Source organism: Pinus tabuliformis, chromosome 1_2 (assembly GCF_031772625.1).
Source record: "Pinus tabuliformis cultivar Carrire ecotype Pingquan chromosome 1_2, CPIR1, whole genome shotgun sequence".
Classification (NCBI taxonomy): domain Eukaryota; kingdom Viridiplantae; phylum Streptophyta; class Pinopsida; order Pinales; family Pinaceae; genus Pinus; species Pinus tabuliformis.
Window position 1 is genome coordinate 630721501 of NC_142298.1, and position 6490 is coordinate 630727990.

At 39.8% G+C, this 6490-nt stretch overlaps 1 pseudogene; it reads left to right on the forward strand.

Moving 5' to 3' along the window:
* The first annotated feature begins 1075 nt into the window (after nucleotides 1-1075).
* Nucleotides 1076-2889, forward strand: LOC149207212 (protein JINGUBANG pseudogene; annotated as a pseudogene).
* Nucleotides 2890-6490: the final 3601 nt, after the last annotated feature.

A 6490-nucleotide genomic window follows, 5' to 3' on the forward strand; every position in this document is an offset into this window, starting at 1 on the left:
ATATTTTATAATATAACCATTAATATTAATACATTTAAAATGTTAAATTTGACCTAATCCTAAATGTATGTTTTCGCCGTACTAGTCTGTAGATAGAACACAATTAGATTACGAAAAGCCTAAATAAGTCTCCCATTTTCTCAACTTGAGTTGATATGTTTTCTACCTTACGCAAAACCTAAATATGTCTCTCTTGTGTTTTTTCAACTTTGAATTGTTTTTTTTTTAAATCTAGGATAATCCGTAATTGGTGATTTAGTCATTATAAATCTAGGCTACGTGCAACAGCCTGCAAGCCGCACAATAGCACGAAACTTATTTCTCAACAAGAACCGAGACATCGGCTATGCGGTCGCCTACTCTTCTAGCCAAGACACAACAGGTCATATATACTTAAATTGTTATATTTTCAAAGTAGTTTGGATAACAAGACTTTTAATAATCTATTTTGTTTACGGGTCAAATTTTTTCCAAACTACATTTAAAGTTTAATCATTTTTCTGCTTTTTAAAATATTCCTCTTAAATTTTTGATATAAATAAATTTACCAATCAATCTCAAAACGGATACCAAAATAATGTTTCTCCTATTTTCTCCTTCCAGTTCCGGTTACAAAAATAGGAACAACTGTGTCAACGTCTCTGCGCCCTGTTAAAAATTTAGTTTTAAGTTCACTTATATGATTACAATTGACTGGATTGCTCATCAACAGTTGTTGATTTGAAGTAAATCGACTTTTAACGCCATTTTATGGTTATATGGGTTTGTTTTTTTTCCAAATTACATTAATTAATAAACTTTCTTGTCGTAAGTTGTTGCAACAGACCAGTATTCATGAGAAGAGTCGCTGTCGCTGTCACATACAAGTAGCCCCAGCTAAAATTTTGTTTCGTCTCGGAAGGTACGAATGTGACATACCCTGAACCGGATTATTTTAAAGGAATCGACCTTTGATCATTCAACGCGTAAAATATTCGAACCTGATCAACATACACGCTGGATCCAATCTTCTGTGGGCACCTCTTCTATGAAGCTTCCTTGGTCAAGCTCCCACCGCTTGTTTCACCCATTCAAGGGAAAGCACGGTCAGAATAAGTAAACTGGTTTGGTCGGACGTGCTTTCCGCAGGGTATCTGGTTCGGTTGTTTGACGTTGAATGTTACACGCTGAATCTCATCCACCTCTGGCTGATATTGGGTTTGGTTGCTTGACGTTGAAGGTTACACAGTGAATCCCATCTACCCCCGGTGTGCATTTCAATGGGTATCCATGTTCAATTTCGGAATCTGTCCTCATGCTTTGCAAGAGCAAGCTCGGCGTCAGGGAAGACCAAGGACTCATCAGCCATGAGGGATTCAAAAGATATCATGATGAAATCTCAGGGCAATCTTGCAGCGGCATCCCAAGGGAGTTGCCTTATCTCGCCGGTCAGCTCACAATCTGAATACAGTATAAGGTCTTTGACAAGCCTGCAATCAGAATTTAATATTTCTTCTCAGCTAAGCATTCAATCACAGCCGAGTGCTTGTTCACATAGCAGCCTTGCTTCAATCCCCTCTCTTGAGATCAGAGATGATGAGTCTCTGGGGACCAACGACCGCGGCACCGTTTGTCGATGTGTAGCTACACTGAGAGGCCATGATGGGTGCGTTTTTTCCCTAGCAATGGAGGGCGACCTCCTTTACAGCGGGTCCTCCGGTAATGATATTCGAGTATGGAGACATCCCGAGCTCAATGAGCACTGCAAGTTTGGCCACGGGGAAGGGGCTGTTAAGTGTATTCTGGTTTCTGGTGATAGGATATACAGCGCACATCAAGATCACAGAATCAGAGTTTGGAAACGTGCCGAGAATATACAGCCGTCCAGACACAAGCTGGTGGCTACCATGCCGACACTGAAAGATTATGCAATGAACGCCATAATGTCTAACAAGTATGTTCAAGTGCGCAGGCACAAGAAAGCTCTCTGGATCGAACATGTGGACACCATATCGGCTCTGTCAATTGATAAAAAGGGATTTTTGTACTCTGCTTCTTGGGACAGGACGGTAAAGATCTGGAGGCCATCCGATTTGAGGTGTGTTGAGTCTTTCCGCGCACATGACGATGCCATCAATGCGCTTGTGGTTTCACCAGACGGTTTTGTTTACACGGGATCTGCTGATTCCAGAATCAAAATCTGGGCAAAGGCCTCAGGCGAGAGAAAACATTCTCTGGTTGCTACACTGGAGAGGCACAAATCTGCCATCAATGCATTGGCTCTGAGCCCCAACGGCTCCATTCTCTACTCTGGAGCTTGTGATCGGTCCATCATTGTTTGGGAAAGGGAGGGGAGAGGGCGACACATGGCCGTGTCGGGCGCCTTGAGAGGCCACAAGCGTGCAATTCTATGCTTGGCGAGTGTTGCAGAATTTTTATGCAGTGGATCGGCAGATAATACTATTAGAATGTGGAAAAGGGGAGAAGGAAACACGCATTACTGTTTGGCGGTTTTAGAAGGTCACAGAGGACCTGTTAAGTCCATCGCGGTGTCTTTAGACACTCTGAGGGGATGCCACGTCTACAGCGGAAGCCTGGATCATGACATTAAGGTTTGGCGGGTTTCTTCAAATAAAAGCAGTTCCGACGATCATGCCGAGGGTGCCAACAATAACCATCGCTTGAAAACCATACACTCCTTTGAGGAAAGCGCTTTTCATGCACGGCGAATTTTTGGTATTTCATGAAACTGATGCAGCCATCTACGTGTCAACTAACTACAATATGCCTGTTGTTTTCCATCAGAGATAATACATGCAAATACAAGAATAACCAACAGAAAAATATCATACTTATTTTTGACTCAGACTTGTGAAATCTGCTTCAAGGTGTATCAGATATATTTTTACGCAGATTTATGAACTCTATATTGAGGAGTAAAGTATCATAAAATTTTCGAGGCAAACGGGTTCTTTGATAATTTAGGTTAATTCATTTTTATAGGATTGTTGTTTTTTTTCCCAAAAAGGATGTTGGACTTATTTAGATAACGGGAGAATTTTCTATGTATTAGAAATAATCTGATAGTCGGAAATTGATCGTGAGGAAAGCCCTCTTCATGCTTTCATGTCATATAAAAGCATTGCAATTTAATATGCGCAGGAAAAATTGGGTATCTCAGGATTGCTTCCGACGTTACCGCTAGTCGTTGGTACAGTCGGGAAACTGCGGCTCAGCCATGTATTTGACGGCTGAAAATAATTAACCTATCCATAAGCAGTAAATATATATGCTTACCTGGCCCATATACAATACCCGGCCCATTTACTGCCCATTGTTGCGTATTTAATCATGACAAAAGAAATGCAATCATGTCATAAAAAACCATTAAAAGTTAATGTGCGCAACAAAATTTCGAGTATGTCATGATTACTTCCAAAGATACCGCTGCTTGTAGCGCAGTCTAGAAAATGCGATTTACCCTGGTACGTGTCCTGATAAAATTGCATCTTGTGGCACTAAAAAATACTAGATACATCTAGTTCCACATTGAGGAAGTCTGGCATCAAAGTAAATGTTTTTGAGATGAGATTTGAGTGGTTTATGTTACTGTACGGGATGTCTGGTAACTATGGTTAGATTTAGTTGTAGTTTAACGAGGTTTTAAATTTGGTGGAAAATTATGGAATTTAGGTATAATTTTGATAAATTTTTATTGGATTTTTTGTAAATCTAGGTTATTGTTGAAGCTCAGGGATTTTGGATGACTTATGAGTTTTTGATGGTGCTAAATGGATTTCCACTATAAAAAATAATAGCTTGGGGATTTTGTGAGACTCATGGGTTTTTGATGGTGCTAAGTGGATTTCCACTATCCATTTTTTTTTATTGCTTGATTCCTACCATTTTTAACAGTCCCCCAAATTTGCCGCCTAACAGTCCCCCAAATTTGCCGCCTCAGTAGACAACTCCATGTTGATTTGTAGCGTTTGTTGTTTGTGTTTAAGAGCATGTTAGAGAGATACAGTGAAAAGGTAAAAATTCAAAGTGTTGAAATTTGATCGTCCAAATTTGATCACATACTCCTTTGAGAAAAGCCTCGTTCCTGATGCTACGACTATCTGTAAGTACACTTTGGAAACAACGGAACTTGATCACATACTCCCTTCAACCCTTGAGGAAACCCTTGTTCCCGATGCTACTGTTGTCTATAATACATGCAGTTTATGAAGGAGTAAGCTAATGGGTCGACGAAACACCCTTCGGGTTGTGCGCCCCCTCACTGTTGACGAGGCCCTTCCGGCAACCAAGTCCCATCCCTCCCCAATGTTAACAACTTGCAGGTCCATCCAAAATGTTCATGTTAATGGCTCCATTTCCAACATCTGTTCGCTCGCTCGTCGTCCAAACAATCCGTTGGCAGAGCTCTTGTTTTCGGGCGAGCTCACCAGACGACACGATGGGTCAACTACCTCACACAACCACACAACCTGAATTGCCACCTTTGTTAATCTGAATTCCATTCGATTCAGGATCATTTTAAAGCCCCTGCACCCTCAGACAAAGAAAATTGAAACTGCAAACCCCGATCCAAATAGGAAACGGGCTAGGGAGTAGCCTGGGATCGAGGTTGGTGGTATTTCCTTCCCCCCACTGGTTCAAAAGAGGAAATGTCGCCAGTTGTAGATTCCATGTATCGTTAATAAGCATGCACCCTCAGACGAATAAAATTGAAACCGCCTGTGTTGATCGAATTGCAAATATTGGTCCAATGTTCAACTCGAATGGAGCTTAAAGTCAGTGAAGAACATGCAAAAATCACAACAAACGTTTATACCTAGACATCACTCATATTGTAAGTTCAAAATAGGAAATATTAAAACCTACGCAAATTCCAGGTCTGGTTAATAAGCATAATATTTGTTTTTTTATTGTTTTCGATGGTGCTGGTCAAAATCAATTTTTAAAAACCTTCATCCGCCACATTACTAAGACCCAATTTGTAAAACACAGAATCCTCCACATTACTAAAACCCAATTTATTGAAAACTATTATATAAAGGAAATGTTGATCTGGGTTGCACACAACTCGTTGTTGCTTGTCAACGTTAGGAGAGCACCAAAATTGGTTGCAAAAAAACCCCAGGTCAACCATTACGGCGAATCACTGGTCAACCATTGCAGAAACTCGCTTGTTAACCTTGGTTAACCATTGCTACAACTCGTTGGTTAACTATTGCGGTGCCTCGTTGTTTCACCGTTGCGGAAACTCACTGGTTGACCATTGAGGAAAATCGTTGGTTTACCATTGTGGCAACACATTGGTTTACAGTTGGGAGTCTTTACAGTTGTGGCAACTCGTTGGGTCACTATTGTAGCACATTTTGGTTTACAGTTGTAACAACTCATTGGGTTAGAAAATGGTAAAGCAAGTCAAATGGGAAACAATCATTGCCCTTCCGGTGCAAGACCTTAAAGAAAATATCATCTTTTCTAGAACATATTTAGATTGGTTTGAAGTACATGGAAAACACATGGAGATTGATTGGATTGCAAAAATCCCTTCAACTAGAATTGGAGACTTTATTAGAGGAGAGGAAATGAACCCACATGCTCCATGTTCTTTCACCCGGGTACAAAATAAATGCCCAAGCTCAAGGTCTATTGCTTCCTTGATATATGAAGTGTAAGTTTTTTAGAGATGCATTGTTTAGATGTTGGTATTAATAGTGCTCGATCATTTTTCATGGATACATATGTATTGACTTTTAAAATATTTTTATGCAGCTATGCTTTTTCATATGGCCCAGAGGACAGAAAATGACAAGATTAAATGAAGCAAAGATCCTCATTTGTGAAAAAGAATGGTTGCTAATGCCATTTCATTGTAAAAGTTATGGTTCAAAACCCTAAGACAACGATAATAAAATATTGCATGTATGAGCATGTGGATAGCCAAGGATGGCCTTGTCATGGCCAATAGGACACTTCAGCTCATGCTAGGTCGTTGCATCAACCAAATTTATCAAGGGACATGGTTTCCTATGTAGAGAATTGTTTCTTCTTGGAAGTGCCAGTTGACTCGGTTTTCAAAATGCATGTTAAAAAATATGTTGACATGGATGCTGCAACTCGAGATAGGGATTTCTTTTTGTGTAGGAAAGATGTTTTTAACATCTATAATCGTCTAATGAAAGGAAATTATCAGTTGCATAAGAAGGATGAAATGAGTGTGAATCTTTGGTATAGAAAACACCTAGATGATTTTTTCTTTTATTAAAAGCCCAATGGTGGAGAGATCCCTTTTATAGTTGGAATTCAGACGAAGTGGATGTTGGAGACCATGGTGAAGCTATCGAATAATAGCCTAATAGCCATGGATTCAACATTCAACACGCATATATGTGGGGTGAGTGTATTAAGGATTATTGATCTAGTACAATAATTTGACTAGTAATGATTAATGAGCTGAAGTTGACTTCAACATTTTTTTTGAATGTGATAGTATCAG